Below are 10,501 nucleotides of genomic sequence, written 5' to 3'. Positions count from 1 at the left end.
ATGTGTATTAGGATCAGCTGTTCTTCCCTCCTGTGTGTGATTACCCGATTACCTTGTGTGTGTGTGTGTGTGTGTGTGTGTGTGTGTGTGTGTGTGTGTGTGTGTGTGTGTGTATTTAGTGGGTGTCGGTCTGTATTCGTTGTCAGCTCGTCTGTGTTTCTTGGTGTCCTATTCGTTGGTCTGCGTCTCTCTGCCTTTCACCCCGTTTCCTGAGGATTTCAAGTTAGCTCTTTAGTTTTTCCCAGTTTAGGTTTCCATTAGTATTTCTCATTCTTTGTTGTCTGTTTCTGCCACTTCCACTTGTAAATAAACGTCACACTCTTCATCAGTCAGCTGCCTGCATTTTGGGTCCTTTTCATTCCACAACACGACTGCTGCCTCAGCCGTGACAGTACGAGCCGACCAAACATGGACCCAGCAGCATCTGCACCTTCCCAGGAGTTTCGGGAGGAATTAATTGACTCTGTTTTGAGGTTGGTTAACCTGTGGCTCGAACGTGAGGGAGAGGAATTTCACCGTGCTGTAGAAGCCAGGCTACAGCAATTAATCTCTGCTCACCCCTGGCTACTGGACTCTCTTCATCCGCTTGCACAGAATTTCATTCTTAACGAACTTCACCTCCACCCTCCAGCCACTACCGCTTCCCAACCCAGTCCGGCGGTGAAGGTTTTGCACGGCCCGCCGGATGTGGAATTGTCCGGCTGATCGGAGCTGTCATTAAAAGGGAAACGGCGATCATGCCGCCGACGTCCATCACCACAGCCGGACCCCGAGACTTCTGAGTTGCCGGCTGTGGTGAGTAAAAGAGACAATAATCACGAGCTTTCCAATTTAAGGACTGTTTATTCTGGGGCCGTTTTCTGTGCAGCCAGTGAGGATAATGGTGTTTTCCCTGGCTCGCCTGCAACGTTTATAAGAATGTGTTTCCTGAGACCGTAGCTGCCCAGCCTGAAGCCCAGTTAGCCGCCCGGCCTGAAGCCCAGTTAGCCGCCCAGTTAGCCGCCCGGCCTGAAGCCCAGTTAGCCGCCCGGCCTGAAGCCCAGTTAGCTGCCCAGCCTGAGGCCCAGTTAGCCGCCCGGCCTGAAGCTCAGTTAGCCCCCCAGTCTGAAGCCCATTCGCCACCTCCACCACATTCAGCCTTACTACCCATAGCTCAGTCACTATCACAGCCAGACTTACTACAAACTATGTTACAATCCATAGCCCAGTCAATAGCTCAGTTGGTAGAAGAATCATCAGCTCAGTCTCCAACTTTACCACCATTATTGTTCCAACCTTTACTTCAGTTGCCCTCAGCTCAGCCACCTATTCAGCCGTCATCTTCACCTACTCCTGTACAACAAGCTAAGTCAATCCACCCGAAAAAAACTGTTCCTCTAATTCTAAGCAGAGAGACAAACCAATAAATATTATAATCAGTCCTCAAAAGCTGGCCATTTCAGAGACTGTGATGCACTTCAGGGCCTCCCCAGAGGCTGGGTTTCAACCCTCAGCCCACTCTGGACCCCTGGAGGCTAAGAACCCAGCTGAGGACCGCGCCCGGCTGTCGCTGCCTGAGCAGGGTCAGTGCTCCATGCAGCTGCAGTCTGTTCTGTCTCTGCCAGAGGTCCCCGCACCTGCTGGTTCTGTCCTGTGTGTCCCAGGGGCCCCTGTGCCCACTGGTCCTGTGACTGGTCCTGTGACTGCCCCTGCTGGAGGGCCCGAGGAGCCCATCCAGCTTCTTGCCTTGTTAGCTGGGGGTCTTGGAGGACCCAGCCAGCACATCCTCATGTCTGCTGACGGTTCCGGGGAGACCGTTCAGCCACCACCTGCTTCACCACCTGCGGCTCCTATGCCATCGCCTGCAGCCGCAGCTTCATCCGCGCCGCCTGCAGCCGCGCCGCCTGCAGCCGCGCCGCCTGCAGCCGCGCCGCCTGCAGCCGCGCCGCCTGCAGCCGCAGCTTCATCCGCGCCGCCTGGTCCAGCCTCAGCTTCGCCGTCGCCTGGTCCAGCTTCAGCTTCATCTTCATCCTCGCCTGCAGCAGCCTCCGAGCCTTCATCCTCGCCTGCAGCAGCCTCGTCTGGTCCTGCCTCGTCTGGTCCTGCGGTAGCAACACTGCCAGCACTGACCTTTTTTATATACGCGTGAAACAGTTTTCTATACGAGATCGCTGCAAAAAGTGCAGCCTTACCTAATGTCCACCCTACTGTTACTCATTTTATATTAAGATTTAAAAATCTAGTCAGTATTGGTATGGTGAGTAACATTCAGTAAAGTAATAATTCACACAACAATATTACATTCATGTAGTTGTAAAAAGCGCGATAATATAGTAAGTAATCCAAAGTATTCAGAATACGTTACTCTCTTTGAGTAACGTAACGGAATGTGTTAGAAAATACATTTTGGGGCATGTATTCTGTAATCTGTAGTGGAATACATTTTAAAAGTAACCTTCCCAACCTTGGCTTCTGGTTTCATAAAGATGTCAGATTTTATAGAAGTCTCTGCGAAAAGAACCTATTGCAGTTAAAGCTACATCACATATTTCCAAAGTACAGAGACAAGTACTATTCGAGGAGTTACCATGTTGTTATTATTATTATTATCACCTTGATGTTACGTAATGTTTCATTTGGTAAAGGTATGCATTTCATTTCACACAGCTATATGGCATGAAGTGAAGAGAGACTCCAAATTTTGACCCAGTGTGATGTCTTGCTGTAATGACTCTTTGATAAATTAACAGTTGTTAAATCAGAATATTGCTCACTGTTTCATTCAACAGTGTATTGTATTACTCAACAAGTGAGCTCTGCATCAAGTCAAAACCACAGATGTACACTAAATCACAAGCCGCCTGAGATTTCATTGCTGTAATACTCATTGCCCAACAGTAACATGATCAAAGAGCTCATTTGCTGAAGAGTCATTTGCTGAAATTACTTGGTGCTTCTGGGGCATTTGTTCAAGCAGGCAGAGGGGAGTCATGTGTTTTGATCCTTGTGGCGATGAGACCTATTCATGGACTTAATAATCAGCTTTCATCAAGTGTTAGTTTCAAACTTGCCGGGAGAGGTTCAGGCATGAAAGAGCATTGTTGTTGGTGTTTGCAGAGTCCTTATTCTGGCAGAATACCTTAAATATCAGTAATATTGCAGATACTGGATGCACGTACAGTTTTCAAAGTTATTCTGTAAGTGTTTGAATACAGTTGAAGCACTGAAGCAGGTAGGAGGTACATATTTTACATTCCCAGAAGGAACTTGGGTAAATATTAGGTAACCTAACTATGTACCTTCTATTTTTGGATGGAAATCTCTTGATGAGAAAAGCCAAGCAAAACACACTGTAACATATGTTTTCAGGCCAAATGGGATAAGACCTCTTTATGACTTTGAACGTAGACTCATTATCAAATTAGCCGGAGGTGATTGGAAGCAGGAAAATCTTTCTAAAAGGGCATCACCCATAAAACACCTTGAACTATATGTTTTTACTGTACAACCCCCAGGTGATTTTAATTAACCCCTAGATATTCCAAGGCTGCATCTAGGATATGGAAAGGAGACTTGCACTTTGAAGAAGATACCCAATACAGTATAAACAGAACAAAATACACAGGAATTTGAATTTTGCAAAAGCTCATACCAAGTAAATGTAAAAAGAATATTCTGAAATATGTCATTCAGGATCATGTCTTTACTACTTATCTACTGATGTCATGCAAGTAAAAAAGGTACTTTATCTTTTGCAAACTATATATCTTTAAAAATGAAGCAAAAAAAATCTATGTTTTAATTGAACTTGGTGATGCAAAAATTACTTGTCAAATTCAAAGCTTTTACACTTAAGACTAGGTATTAACGAAGTAGGTATGGAACTGAAGTTAAAATACTTTTTCTTGACACACAATACAACCCTGAGTGCTTTAGCCCCATCATATCTTAAAGACATCATAGTGTCACTTTATCCCACAGGGGCATTTGCCTTCAGGTGATCTAAGCTGTCCTTTAGTTATGCTGTTATAGGCTCAAGTGGCTGGGGCATTTACTTTCGACTAGTCTTTTCATTCCCCATGCATTTATATGTTACTGCTGCATGTACCTATCTACTATCTTCTGAAATTTATGGTTTGATCTCTGTGTTGTTCTTGATCTCTGTGTGCTCATCCCTCAGCCTGGGTTGGATGGAGGTACTTTTCTGTTAAAAGGGAGTTTGTCCCCCCTCTACCACTGGCACTGAGTCTCATTGTCAGATTTATCTTTCTAACACTGTAGACTTCTTCATTTACAATATAAATCATCTGACCTGGTGATAGGGTACAGGATATCTCTTCTTCCAGATATTCCAGGTATTCAGATTTTTCAGGTTGTTTACTTTGGTTTCACAGCTGTGAAATATCTGCAAACATCTAATACTTTGCCTCACTTTGAGGTGATGATGAGTTGTTGTTGCTCATCAACAAAAACAACAGAAAGAATCATCTTAAGTCATTTCAGTTGATATCAAGAGTTTGCTATCTTACCTTCTCAACTAAAAACACATGGAAATATTCAAAATACTCCGCTCCCAAAATTAAAGTGATTGTGACTCAAGAATAAAACTCTCAACAGATCAGTTTTGAAATCCTGTGGCGTTTGACAGAAAGCCAGCAATAATATATATCACTATTTAAACAGTATTCCTAACACGATAAAGACTTAAAAATACGGTAGTTGGGTAGTTAGTGACATGTATAATCAAGCAGTGGTTTATATTTTTCCTGCTTTCAATAAGAGGATATAATTAGCTTGTAAAGTTGGCATGAGTGTCAAAGTGCAACTTATATTTACACAATGACAGATCCCACTGTGATCATTTTATGTTCTACATACCAAACAACAGTTATTATACATGACAACAAAACACACAGTGCCATTTGACTGTCAAACTCATTTGAATCTGGGTCCATTCCTACCTGCAGAGTCTTAGGGCTCAATCACTCTCTCAGCATCTGTCGCTTTGGCGGACCCTAAATGAGTCATTAGTGGGCTATTAATGCATGGAACAGCTTTATCCATTCTTTTCTAATATTGTCAGGACCTAAGGAAAGAATCAGTGATTCTCTCGGACATAAATCCCTCTTGGCATTTCAAGAAATGTTAGTAGTTTTTTATAGGAGAGGGCCTTGTAATGGTCACTTTACTCACTCACTGATTCATCTGGCTTTTGAGAAGAAAATGGCTAAAACATTTTTTGAATCATGGGTTTTTTCTATTAAATAAACCAAGTTTTGCTGAATCAACCTTGAATTAATTTTTCCTTTAATTTTGCACTCTGCTGTTTTTTTAAGATCCTTATTTATCTTATAGCCTAGCCTTCAGTTCATCCACTGTCTGACACAAACTCTTCTGATTGGCTGACGATTAAAAGTCTGAACAGCAGGTGGGTGAGATTTCTGTGCTAATCTGAGTACCAGTGCTTGTGGTTGGTGGGAACATAGGGACATTTGCTATCACTGACATAATCCTTTTTTATGGTCTATGTTCACTCACCCACCTGTTATGTACAGCTTGCAAAAACTGGGTTAGATCCCCCTTTACCTTGAAAACTCCCTTAATTCTTAGTGTTATAGGTTAAGCAAGGTTCTGGAAACAGTCTTTTGGGCTACAGTAAAATGATAGCGTCGCTCCATTGCAGTAGATTTGTCAGTTGCACATCCCTGGTGCAAATCTCCCAGTCCACCATATTCCTAAAGTGCTCTATTGGATGGAGAACTGGTGACCACAGTAACAAAGTAACTGTGGACTCATTGTCATGTTCAAGAATGGATCGATTCTTAAACATGACAATAAAATAATGGGTGCATTTTCTGGCTTGATACAACAGAATAATGCATAAAAGCCGGCCATAAAAAAAGGAAAAACTGTGTTCATAAAGGAATGTATGCAGTCAGGAACAAGACCCAGGCAGATTGTGACACTCGATGCAGGGGCCTAAAGTGTCCAAAAAAAATCCCTTCACCTATACAAGCCAGAATTGATCCACGATTTCATGTTGTTTACTCCAAATTCTGGCCCCTGAGTCTCGATTTCTGGTGCTGAAGGTTCCATCACTTTTTCTTTTTCAGACAATTTTCGGTAAACCGTAGAAATGATTGTGTGGGAAAAAACCCAGTAGAACAGCAGTTTCCGAAATAATCAGACTAGCCTGTCTGACACCAATAAATATGGCACATTCAAACTCACTTAAATCTGCTTTCTTCCCCATTCTGAAGCTCAGTTTGAATTTGAAGCTGTCTTGACAGCATCTACATGCCTGAAGCTTAGTTTCCGCCTTCATAAGAACTAGTGAAGGAATATTTTTATAACACACCTGTTTGGCTATTTGGAGTCCCTGAACTAGTTCTATCCACCTAGTTTGTAGTGTTTGTGCTACCCAGTGGATTTAGGTTTCAATTTTGACAAGAGGAATTCAGGTATTTCATTAGTGTGTTAATATACTGGGTTACTTTGTAACTGTGGTTTGTACCTGTAACTGTGATGAATGTAGCTTACTAACCAAAACTGTTAGCATTGATAATGAAATAATATTCACTTATATTTTATTAATAAGGACTCGGTACTGAAGCCTGCATTTAGCCACAGGTATAGAAGATAGCAAATATTATTCCTTTTTGAAGAATTCAGTTCTTTCAGATGTAAATCGCCGTCTGATAAATGTGTTACTAGTATTACGCAAGGTAAACTGGAAAAAGTAGTATTTGAATAACCTGCATCCTTAAAACTTTGCTTATTCGACCCATACAGCACTGAAGCAAAGGCCAGATGGCAAAATTGGCTAGAGAGGCAAAGACGAACTATAAATATAGCTCCTGACATGGTCAAACCAAAGAATGCTAAACCACTAAAGCCTTATGCCACCCTTGGAAGTAAGAACTGCAATCAAATATGTGCCATAACTAGAGTCTTTTAAATGGCTGTGGAAGAAATTAGGCTCACACTTTCCAGAATTGTTTTGATTCAGCCACATGGTTTCAGCCACGGTTTTCCAAGAATGAATGAATGAGAGTGCATTTTAGTCGGGAATTTGGTTAGGCCACTCTAAAATGGGTGGACTTGCTAGTGCGTTTTTGATCATTGTCCTGCTGCATGACATAAGTGTGGTTGGACTTCAGGGCAGAACGTGATGTTTGGATATTTTCTTTCAGGATTTTTATGTAGAGAGCAGAACTTATAGTTCCATCAATTATGAAAGTCGCCCAAGTCCTGAAGTAGCAAAGCAGCTTCAGACCACCTGCTGTGAGACTTGTATAATGTTGGTATAATGTCCTTTTTTTATTAAATGCTGGGTTTTTTTTGCCAGATGTAACAGAATTTAAATTTGTGTCATCGCTCTACAGAATATTACGTCTTTGGTGCCATCAGGATTGGTTTTTTTCTGGAGGGTTTTTTGTCAAATTTGAGATGAGCATTTGTGTTCTTTTTGGCCAGCAGTGGGTGGAACTCTCCCATGGATTCCATTCTTGCTCCTTCTTATTGTTGAATTATGAACTCTGACCTTAACGGAGACAAGTGAGCCCTGAAGTTCTTTAGATGCTGTTCTGTGTGGGGTTTTTTTTTATTGTTTTGTTTTGTTTTTTGTGACCTCCTGGATGAGTTATCAATGCACTCTTGGAGTAATTTTGTTAGGTCAGGTACTCCTGCCAAGTATCAGCGTTCTTCAAAGTTTTCTCCATTTGTGGATAATGGCTCTCACTGTGTTTCACCGGAGGGATGTATTATGTACACAGATAGAAGCTTTAGAAAAATATTACAACCAAAGTAATTTGAATAACAAGTATTAAGATTATTTTTCTAATCAACAGTGTGAAATATCTTTAATATTTAAGCTAATGTTGAAGTCTCTTAACCACTGATGTAATACAGCAAGTGTGGCATAATGCACACATAAACACACAAACAGCCCCATCTGCTAAAGATATCACTGTGTTTACTCATAGTGTTAATCATCCTATCTACCACATCCATCAAGCTCTCTATTGGATTTTTGTGTACTGGAGCCCTCATGAAACCATTTTCAAATGACTTTCCCTTTTTGACATGGTTCATTATCCTGGTAGAAGAAGAAATTATAAGACTGTAATCTGTGGTGGCCATAAACAGATAAACATGGTGAGTACACTTATGCTGTGGTATTCAAATGATGATTCACTGGTGTTAAGGAGCCTAAAGTCACTTTATTTTGGTAGTAAATCACCAGGACAAGTCTCTGTTTGCACCCCAAACAGTATGCGTATGCTGTCTCAGACCCATAGCAGCAACAGAAATGGTTCAGACCTGGATATTATTTACCAGTCTTCAGCTGCTCAGTACTGGAAAGCCTGTGCTTGCTGCATCCTCAGACTTTTGTTCTTGGCTGACACGACTGAAGGACTGATATGGATTTTCTCTGGTGTCCATCTGCCTCATGGTTGGCTGCATTGTTCATTCTGAGCTGTTTCTCTGCTCAGCACAGTTGCACAAATGTGTTATCTGGGTTACCTTGTGCCTACCTCTCAGGTCTGATCATCATAGGTAAATTATCCAAAGTTAAAATTGTTAAGATGAGAGCAGCAGTTATTGGTAAAGCAGCACGTCTTGCACAAAGATTAATACACAATCATACAAACCGACAGATCACCTTTTCCCCATTGTGTTTATTATGAACATTACCAAATTTCATAATATGTTACTGCACAACTTTATGCATAAAACTCCTGTGCAGGTGTTTTACAAAGTAACTGTGCATGTCTCATGCTTTATCATCTGCATTGATTATGTGTATGCTCTTTAATAAACATTAAGAAGTGTACCAATCAGTGAGTTCTCATATTCTATTAACTCTTGCTGCCTGTGATATTGCACCTTAAAATTCAGAAGAAACTGTCAGGGACTGGGTCTGTGACCCAGCGATTTGAATTATTTTGTATTGTTAATTTCTTATGTGAATATTATGTTAAAATCATATGCTATTCTTAAGTTGAGGGTAGAGTTAAGTTATTTGGGACATGAACAGGGACAAGCTTGCATGTCCCAGTTCATGTCTCTCCGTGTTTCCTACTTTATTTTGAAAGTCTTGTTTCTATTTTCATTGCATTTAGTAAATGAAAAGTCTCGTCTTGTTTTGTCTTGCCTTCTTTTTCTGTTTAGGATTCCAGCTAATAAACGGCTCAATTTTGGTAAAAAAATTCAGTTCATCTCCCTGGTGTCTTTGGGTCGATTCACACAGCGGACCCTGCCGTGACAGAAACTGTGCAAATATGGTCCTTTCATTGCTACATATATCTACCTATTTGGCTCCCACGTGATTTCTTTAAGTCCAGTACTTAGCCCCAAGGCATAAATTAATGTTGATTGCACCTGTAGGTACAGAAGCTAATTTCTACACTACCCCTATTTGTGAGAATATAACATGATCCATATGGGTCATTCTTACTATTCGGTGCCATTTGAGTCCTAATGACATAATATGGTATATTTAGTGTAAAACTTGTCTAATGCTTATTTCTAAACCATTTTCTTGTATGTTTAACCCCCCTCTACCATAGAACACATTGATATATACACAGGATAAATACATTAAAAGTAAATTACTTTTATTTTAGCACAAGTCACTAAAGTACTATGTCCCCAGTCATGCTTGCTCGACTTCAGTTACAAATATAACTTAAAAAAAATAAATAAATCTAGATTTTTCATCATTTCTGGATTGGCTTATTTCTAATGTTCCTCATCAAATGTTCTTTTTTATTATTAATGCATGTTTAATACTTAAAATCTTTAAAAAATGTTGTGTCCCTGAATCAACTGTCACCCCTGTTACTCTGATAAGAATTCCATAGAACACATCACCTGATTATTCTTTTAGTCACATGACACTCCCGGATGTAACATATTTTGGAGGGAAAACTTTCAAGAAGAAGACGAGTAAGTACCACTCTTTAATCAACCCTTTTTTCAATGTTTTAGCAAGATTTTGTAATGTGGCAAAGCATAACACGTCCAACCTGTTACGCTTATAATAGTGGAAACAATTTTTTTTTTGTAATTTTTATAATATGGCTAAGAACCATTTTTAACATGTTTATACATGTTAAAAATGGTTCTTAGTGGTCACCATGTACTAGCTTGTTGTTCATCATACTAGTAGTAATGGCTAAGTTTAGCATAAAATCTCCCCCCTGTTACCGTCACCCCTGTTATTGCTATGCACTGTAACATGAAATTTCCTTGCAGATTTTAAAAAGGGACATTGTAGCTTTTAGAAAATGTAAATATTACTATAACTGTGTATTCAAAACAGTTATTAATAGAAAATTGAATGTCCTGTAACAGGGTGGACATTTGGCACGTCATGGGTAAAGACTTTGATTTTAAAAAATATTATAATATAATATCCTTAGCTGGACCAATACATTTTTCTTATAGGTTGAAAATCTCAGAGAGTTAATCCCATACAGCTTATGACAAAATTTGATCCGAAGTGATTGATGGCCCT

This window comes from Diplotaxodon limnothrissa, linkage group LG2 (assembly GCF_057381915.1).
Source record: "Diplotaxodon limnothrissa isolate DT_005_m linkage group LG2, D_limnothrissa_male_GT1.1, whole genome shotgun sequence".
Lineage (NCBI taxonomy): Eukaryota > Metazoa > Chordata > Actinopteri > Cichliformes > Cichlidae > Diplotaxodon > Diplotaxodon limnothrissa.
The sequence above is the reverse complement of the archived record's forward strand: the minus strand, read 5'-3'. Positions refer to the sequence as shown.